Below are 9,921 nucleotides of genomic sequence, written 5' to 3' on the forward strand. Positions count from 1 at the left end.
CGTACATATTAATTTCTCGAATCGATAAACTGTTGCTCACCCAGTACTGTTCTTGAAATCAATTTTTTGAGATAGACTCGATCTTCCACTCAGCCGTCGATATATGCATACATACATACATATACCCGTCTAACTAGTAATATATGTAACTAAATAGACTGTTCTTGGTGGATAGTTTTCTGTTTGGACCAAAACGGTAAATTAATTTGATGATTTCAGCCGGAAACATTTTGAGAGAAAGTTCTTTGCTCTAATTTGGCAGCAGCAGTTAAGAAGAAATGAAATAAATGATTTAATTTTGGTCCATTGATTGTTTTTTTTTTTAATTTTTTACATTTGAATGGGGTGTGCCCATTAGCCCAACCTCTCTCTCTACTCTCTGTATACTCTTTTGTGGATTTTCTCTTCAGTCTGGTGAAAACGTTTCCAGTTGACATAATAATGTGCATTTACAATACTTCTGGGAGTTTTCGATTGAAATCTTTGAAGTATTTCTCTGTTAGAGTTTGCTGCAGTTACCCACACCTGAATTCCGTAAGTCCAGATCGGTTTTATAATAATACAGTATAGGAGAAGTTTAATGTCAATACACAACTGAGAGCTACGATTCATAAGCCATTGCAGGTTAATGAGTTTAGGTCCTAGAGCTTTTCGTTTTGTAAATATATGCGTTGTCCAGGTTTACTTTCTATCGGGGTACATACCAAGATATTTAGTCTCGTTACTTTGAGGTATAGGTATATGTACAAACCATTGAGTTTGACGGGCGCGCAGGTATCTTGTTTGAGGTTGCCTGTCAACTGGTCGGATTTTGACTCATTGGACTTTATTCGCCAATATTTTAACCAAAAAGCCAAATTATTTAAGCCACCATTAATTAAAAAAAGTTTTTTTTTTCTAATAGCGGTCGCCTCTCGGCAGGCAATGGCAAACCTCCGAGCGTATTTCTGTCATGAAAACAGCTTCTCATAAAAATACACTCGCCGTTCGGAGTCGGCGTAAAACTATAGGTCCCTACCCTTTGTGTTACAATAACAAGGCGCACGCCACAAATCGGAGGAGAAGCTCGGCCATACACTAAAGGCTCAATTAGTCTAGACTTAATATATTGATCAACGCGATATGTCCCGGATAACACACAACTCTAAGTTTGGAGAACGACTGGTTTTATAAAGGTTTTATAAGGCTCTTTTCATAGACTGTGCTCTTATAAGGGTTTATAAGGCTCTGAATAAAGAGAATTTATTCCAAAAAGCATTTATAAGGCTCTGCATGCAGACATATTTTTATATGCCCCTTTTTCTATAGTCTTTTCTCTTCAATTTCATGATTAGTTCAGGAATTTTTTGATGTGGCTTACAGCTGACAAAGTGACAATCAGCTGATCAGGAAAATACAACAAGTAATTTTTAAGCAAAAAACACAACCGACTTCAATTCTTATATAAAAAATTTAGGAGTACCGTTAATTTTTTCATGATCAAATCATCGGATCTAAACCAAATTAGTATGGGACCACCTGTGAGATACTACTTTTCCAATAGAAATCATATTCGAATCAAAAAGAGTCATTCTAAAATTCATAAATTTTCAAAATATGTACTATTTTCTGACCTAAATTGACAGTGCTTGACCTCTAAGAAATCTATAAAAACAGGCAATAATATTTCTCATAAAACGAATAAAATTAGGGGGTAGGATATTGAAATTTCCAAAAAAAAGCATTTTCGATAGGCACCCTCACGTAAGTACATACAAATAAATACTCTTAAATGCACCCAATTCGCTGGAACTCGTTTCCACATCTTACCTTTTCTTTCTAAGCCGCGCCGCCACCTTGTAAAATGACACTACAATGACTTGCAAGCACTTCAATGCATACCCTTTTCACAACGCAAATATTTAATTATATGAATTGAAATTGCTACTTAAAAAGCCTTTGTCCAATAATTAAAAGACATTTGCACATTAAATAATTAATTTTAGCACTGATTTATTAAACTTTTCACTTAAATAGAAAAACCGAGCACACGAGCACTTTATACAAACGACGATTCAAGTATGTAGAACTGAGGATGCGGAACTGCTGAAGAAAGGAACACAGAGAGAAAGGAAACTAGTTTTAAAATTATTATTTTATATTTTCCGATTTCCCATCAATACCAGCGACGGCACTAACCAAGAGTATTTTGCGCATCGAAGATTTTGCAAACACAGGAAGATACATGTGCTGAGATTTTCCAACCATTTATTCAAATGGATGTGGAAAGCATGAATGCATATACTTTAAACTGAAAATAAAAGAAAACAATTTAAGGAAACGGGGATTCTTAACATATGTATGTACTTATGTTTGTATGTAAATAGCATAACTTCTGTCACAGCTTTTTTGCTACCACCCTGTGAACTAAATGAATATAATTGGTTGGTGTCATGGTTTGTGTAATTATTGAAAAACCATTAATAAATTTGATACTGGTGAAAATGTATGCCTTTCCTCTCTGTGTTCCTATCGTCAACAGTTCCGTTTCCTCAGTCGTATTTAAGCCGTCGCACAGTGGTACAGCCCCATACATTTTTTTTGGAAAAAATTAGAAGGAATCTGCGCAGATCCTAAATTTTCCGTGTTTAACATTTATGGCCACTAGTAATAACTCCCAAAAATCGGGGTGCTCCGTGGTCTATAACATCTGCATATTTCTTTATTCTAAAAACCACATGCATGAAGATTGTTTGTACTTCACTATTATATAAGTGATTTGTGTTATTTATTATAACCCTCTGAACGTATTATATTCGTTTTTGGTTTTAAAAACTGTATTATAATAAGATCTCATTTTTAAAATAAAAGATTTGTTAAATCGATTTCATGAATTTTATAAAAAAAAATTTTCGATTTTTTGCGATTTTTTTTCAAAAATTGCGCTTTTTTGAACAATCTGGACACAGTGGTGCCTACAAAAATTTCGACCTAATCAAAGGGTGAGTCATGTGAAATACTTTTAGTAGTACATACATGCTTTTTATTTAATTTCTTTTTTATGAGGTTTGTGTCACAACTACATTGAATATGTATTATAATTTAAAATTTGATTTCCTTTCTCCCTGTGTTTCTGCCAATTCCAATTCCGTATCCGCAGTCGTGTTTCAACTTTCGCTAGTGTTTGTTGCTCGTTTTTCTGCTGTCTAGTGAACAGTTTTATTAAATTGTGATTTTAATGAAAAAATTAAGAGCAAAATATGTTTTGTTAGGTGTTTACAGTGTATTTAAGTTGCGAAGAATGTTAATACATATTTATATATCGATGGTCCTTTGCAACACAGATTTTTGTTCAGCCTGTACAAAAATTTAACGAGACAAATGAGAAATTAAGGATTTGCTTTAAAAGCCCAACTACGAACCATATATTAACAAAGGTGATCCATTTCAACGAAGTAATGCTCAAATTATTTATAATCTTATGAAAAATTTCGTTTATTTCACGGCAACACTTTTTAATTTACACAAAAATATGTATGTACGTAAACATATAATTAACAAAACCATAAAAACAAAGTAAGAGATACAGTTACGGTAAAATAATAGTAGCAAAATTCAAAATGATGCCGTTGGCAACTTATCTCTATTTATTTCTTGTTAAATTAAAAATTAATTTCATAAAAATTTCAATATTTTTAATTAGATTGCCTAGAACATTGTGCATACTTACAAGTGAAAAAAGAATCCCATGTTTTCCCGAAAGGAATCACAGCTGCGATCACCTGATTCAATGGGCTGCAGGGTTACACATCAATATATATAAAAAAAAACTTTAAACGGACTCTGACAAAACCAGCAAGAAAATTTCTATTGAGTTTAGGAGTAATTGACCAAAATGCTTTAAAATATTAAACTGCTAGGAATTCATTTAATTCAGTGCATATTTTGCCAATTTTTAAGATTATTTTAAAAACTTGAGTCTTTTTCTACATCCCTTTAAACATTTTTATAAGATATTTCTATATATTTTCCAGGCAGAAGAAGAACATTTGTCATTTGTATGTATGTACAATGTCCTAGAAAGATTTGGAGTATACGGTTTTATAGCCCATTCAATTTCGGTACAAGTTTCAAGTCGCTAATAATTACAATTGATTTTTTAGATTTTTTTTTGGAGGGTGTTACGCATTTTCTTCCATATAAAAGTCGGCTTTGTTCACACATTATATGGAAGAAAATTCGCAACACCCTCCACAAAAAAAAATTCTAAAAAATCTATAAGCTATATTTCCCATGTTGAGTAGAAGCATGTTGACAAGTAATTTTTAAGCAAAAAACAAAACCGACTTTAATTCTCATATAAAAATTTAATACTATCGTAAATTTCTTCACGATCCAATTATATGTGTAAGCGGCAATCTATTATTATTATTAATATTTTTTTATATTGTGCATATATAGAATAGAATAGAATAATAGTAGGGTAAGCACTGCGACCAATAGGTCTATTGTGCCCCGAGCTAATCACAACACTGAATCCAGACCCAGGGACTCCAAGAATTTCAGAATGGATCCCGGGGGCAGGGAGTGTATGTGATCTTCACTTGGCCATATGTGTTCTAGGCACCTCTCCCTTCTTCGCGAAATGGCCTCACACTCCAGGAGAAGGTGCATTGGTGTCTCTTTGGCGGAGTCACAGAAGCGACATAAGTCGCTTGATCAGATCCCCAGATTAAACAAGTGGCCTCTGAGCCTACAATGACCCGTCAAAATACCTGTTATGATTCTTAGCCTCGCCTTGGGGAGGTTTATAAGTAGCCTGTATCTCTTTGGGTTATACCCCCTAATAGGCTCTTGGCTTGACGAAGTCCCGAGATACTTCGCCAATGCTGTTCCCTCAGTTTGTTGTTTTCCTTTCTGAGTGCCTCTTTTATCGTGCTTTTATCGACACCCATATGACCTGGTACCCATATTAGCCGGACGGTGTTGTGCACAGCAAGGGCATTAAGCTTCTCGATGCACTCCAAGACTAAAGAGGATTTGACCTCAAAGGATGAGAGAGCTATGAGTGCCGCCTGACTATCGCTTAGTATAAGCATCCTCTCCCTTCGATAATTCCTGCGAAGGTTAATCTCTGCGCAAAGACTGATTGCATAGACTTCCGCTTGGAAGATGCTGGGGAAAGTCCCCAAAGGGACTGAGAGCTTCAGCCTAGGGCCATATACTCCTGCTCCAATACCCTCAGGGGTTTTGTGCATATATAACGCTCTTATCTTTTTCAGCGAAAATAATTAGTTTCGCAGTATCTCCATTTACAGAAAAAATCATTTTTAGAGTACAGTATTTTTTTAAACAGTTTTTTTTCAGCAAAATAAAGAAATCGAAATCAGTGAGCCTTAAAACATAGTACGTTTAACTCTTGGGAAATTTTCTTTTTCCTAGACAATTGACAGCTGTCAGCTGCCAAAGTTTTAATTTGACATACAATTCTGGACTAGGTCCGAGCGTCACTCTAGAACGGATCATCATTAAACTGTCTTTTTTGCAGTGATTTTCAAGGAAATCTGTAATCGTAAGAGTGAAATTAAAATGGTTTCTAAGGTCCAAATTGTGTGTATATTAAAAAATTATGTAGGTTAGAGTGCGTCATACATTCTTAGGAGTTCCATTTACAGTTGCTGGATATGAAAATGATATAATGGAATTTCGATCAAAAATTCAAAATTAGAACATTTGGCGTTTACATTACTTCGGATCAGAAGATAAGACATTAGTTGTGTTTTTTCACCTACTTTCCAGTAAGATCCATTAAAAATTGTTACGAATTTTCATGTTTTGGCGTTTTCGTACGCAAAAACTTGCAAAGTAAGGGAAATTGATAGAGCGAAAATGACAGCTGTAGTTGCAAGTTTTTACCGAATTTTTACTGGATAAATGTTTACTTGTAACAATTTGCCAGTACGAAAAACAGCTGATTGGATGTTGCTGGATGCAATTGAAACTCATTTTATTAGCCAGTAACGAAATTCGGAGAATAAGAAAGAGAGCAACTTACAATGTTTAGTGCAAACAGGAATTTGCAAGCTTCACTGCCAACTGGCCTCGGCGGTTGCATTTCAAACATAATTATTTTTTTTTTAATCTTTTTTTTTAATATATTGGAAAACAAAACAGGACCTACATATACGTATATTTCTTCTATTCTGACTTTCTTCAACATACGGTTGAATTTGTTTGTTGTAGTCACTGTCGGATTTCCTATACCGACAGTGGTGTCGACTGCGTTCCGATTACGAATACAGTTATTTCAGCCGAGTACCTTTTAAATCGTTGGAATTAATTAAATTAATTGAATAAGCAAATATTTACGTACTTCTTTCATTAGTGAATCGCGGCAAGATTGTAAATGTAACGAACTTGTTGATTCAAAATATTTTGACAAAAATGCAACCGTGTGCAAAAAAAATTTTCCCAGCATGAATTTGCAACTTCCCCTTCAATTGAAATGTCAAAATTGGGTTCTCTCCTTGCAAGTTTTACAAGTTTTTTGTTCAAACGAACGCGATTTGGTAACAATTGGTACCAGTTTTTTGCATATCGAACAAAACTACCAATAAGGAAACTGTTTGTGGGGTTTTTATAGTTGAAATTGACAAAATAAACCTACTTAAATATTAAATATATTATTTTATTATGAAGTTACTACGAATAAACAACTTGCAAATTATTACTGGATTCGCGTTCACGTACTTCTTTTGCATATTTTTTCTATGAGAGCCAATTCTTAGAAATTAAGTTACTGGAGAGTTGCTGGAAAGTTACTGGATAATTTCTACATGAACAAACCTATTGGTTGACACAATCGAAATTCACAAAGAATGGCGATTAGCCGGGCAAAGAAGGATAACTTTAATTTGTACATCATATAGGTACGTAACTGTAATATTTAGATATAAAATGTAGAGATTATTAGGGATAAAACAAAAAACCGTTTTCAATTAAGGCAGGTAAAATTTAGGCAACCTCACAAACGACGTTATGTACATACATACTATGGATATACGAATGTATGAGCGAACAAAAATCAGTTAGGTATAGCTACGGTGACCATATTTATGAGAGCCGAATACGGGACAAAAAATTTTTTGCAAATTTTCTCCCCTTAATTATTAAATAAAAAATCCGTTAAATTATAGTATAATAAAGTGCTATTTTAAGTCGCTAAGGCTTACCATTAATTTTTGGCAATTTTTTTTTGGTTGACGCATTTTTTTCATACAAAGTATGTAAGTATGTTCGACCGTTTTTTTTTTTTTGAAACAGAAGCAAATGAGCAGCACTTTCCACAAAGTTACAAAACTGATAACCAAATTTTTTTCTAAGATTCTAATTAAAAAGTTTGAAATTTCGGTGAAACACTGCAGAATTAATTTTTATAGTTTTTTTCACAAAGTTTGAAATTTGGTATTATATGGTTTTTGTTGGGAAAAGAGCTTTACTTTCATAAAATTAATAATAAACCTTAAATAAACTATGGAAAAATAACCAAAACTTATTAAAATATCAAGTCCTAATTTCTATTTTGATCACTGTATGTATTCCACGATTCGAATCACAGGCATTCGAAATAGAAAATAATAACTGTTTATGGAGAAAATTACGATCATATATCAACTTCACTTAAAACTCGTTCAAGGCATGCCATTTAAATGAGCTGTTGAGGCGTCGAAACACCGAATACGGGACAAATACAGGGCATTAAAAGAAATACACAACATTTCGCGTCCCGTATAAAATAAATACATTACCAGGACAATGGGTCAAAAAAGATGACTGTCCCGTATAATACAGGACAGATGGTCACCGTAGTTATAGCCATAGTGCGACTAATAGTTTTTTTTTTTTGCCCGACAAAGCACGCCTTTCACTTTTTATGCCATGCACGTTTCATGAAAATAACGAAACGTAATAAAAAAAATTACTGGAAATAAAAAACAAAAAACGAAGACAACCACGAAATAAGAACAAAATTACTAGTTAAAAGAACCAATTTATGGAAGCAAAATATAAAAGAAAATTAAAGTTTTAAAGTATGAAAAGATATAATCATATAATATATTAAATAAAACAAAATGAGAAAATACGAGAAACACCAAAAGCAAAAAAAATTAACACTAAGCTGAATATATATTGTTATGCAATTAATATATATTTTGTTATGCAATTAAGTACGACGTTGTCTCTCTTCTGGTTGATCAAGGGAACTTTTCGTTTTTTTTTTTTAATACAGAGAATATCTACACTCTAAAAAGAGCATGTAAAACTACTACTGAAAAGTGGTTATTTTTCAACCAGAATCTGTTCAAGTATACGCACAAGATGTTCAAGATTTGGTTTTGAACATGAGTTGTTTGAAATACACACATGAAATGTTTAAAATTACAAACATTTTGAAAGTAAAAATATATTTTTTACAAATAATAAATACTAAGTGCCAGGGGTGCACGCAGGAATATATTTTTGGGGGGAAAGGGTTTATACAGTATGAAATAAATAAATAAACTTTTTAAAGTATCATCAATTGCATTTTATTTATATAAAATTTACAAAGAACTCAGACTATTTAAAACCGGCTTAAAAAAGGGGAGGTTATCAATTCTTCGGAGTAATTTTACTTCTTTAATTTATTCCACCGCATAACTTTGCACCGCGTGAACCGATTCCAATAATTATTTTTTTTTTACAGGAAAGATGGTTTAGATCCGATCATTAAATCATGAAAAAATTAACAGTTAAAGATGCACTCAACTTTCAAAAGTAATACAAAGTTTTACAAAAGAATTCTAATATAAATAAATTAAATAACTTAACTAAATTTTTACACTTTTTTTATTCATTTTCGTCGATTTCTGGTTTCTAATTTTTTAATACTTCGAATAACGAAAATTTAACTGAACTTGTATTTTTATCATGTAGCTCATTTTGGTGGAACGAATTCGAAGTTAGCAAATTAAATCTTCGAATGCTTATTAAGTACATATCAGTGGTAAACATTTTTAGCCTGTAAAGTGTAAAAACCAACAGTAAGTGAGTATGCATTGCATATTTTTAGAACAATGCTTTCATTCGCAGTTAAACTTTAAAGAGCTCTCAAGAAAAAAGAAAAATTCTTACAAAATGACGCATTAGAAATGGAAAAGAAAATTTTTTCTATCAAAATTTCTTATATCATAATAAATTTACCCCCAAAACCCATCCCTTGTGTGCGCTTCGTGACAAATTTGATATGTAAAAGTAAACAGACAGTGTTTAATTTTGCATACACTAGGAGAGGAAACTGGTTACCTCTATTTATATGCGTAAATTTAAACGAAAATTTTTTAGAGGAAATTTTAAACATTTTATGTGTAAACTGTGAAAATGTGAACAATAAATGTTTAAAACTCAAAAAACAAATTTGAAATTTGTTCTACGCCACACATATGATAAGTAAAAGTAAGCAAGCAGTGTTTAAATTTGCATTCATTAAGAGAGGAAACTGGTTACCTATCTTAATATGCGCAAATTTAAACAAAAATTTTGTAGAGTGTACATAAGTAAATGACTCACTATTTCCATTTTATTCTTCATTTTTTAGTAAAATCGTTTATAAATACAATAATTTATGCATACATTTTCGCATTCGGATCATACTTACTACTAACTACTTAGCTTAAATATACAACACTTTTTGGACTAGTCTGTGCACACCCGCCACCCGGAACATTTTTTTTTTTTACAACTCTGAACTACTTGTGATGGTATAGAATAGGTAAATACATACGTTTTCTCATCTAACCTTTAGATTACCGGCTACTTTATCGCCTCGATATACGAGTTTTCGTTTCCTCATAAGCGTACATATTAATTTCTCGAATCGATAAACTGTTGCTCACCCAGTAC

This window comes from Rhagoletis pomonella, unplaced genomic scaffold (assembly GCF_013731165.1).
Source record: "Rhagoletis pomonella isolate Grant_MI unplaced genomic scaffold, Rhpom_1.0 Rhpom_scaffold_00002, whole genome shotgun sequence".
Classification (NCBI taxonomy): domain Eukaryota; kingdom Metazoa; phylum Arthropoda; class Insecta; order Diptera; family Tephritidae; genus Rhagoletis; species Rhagoletis pomonella.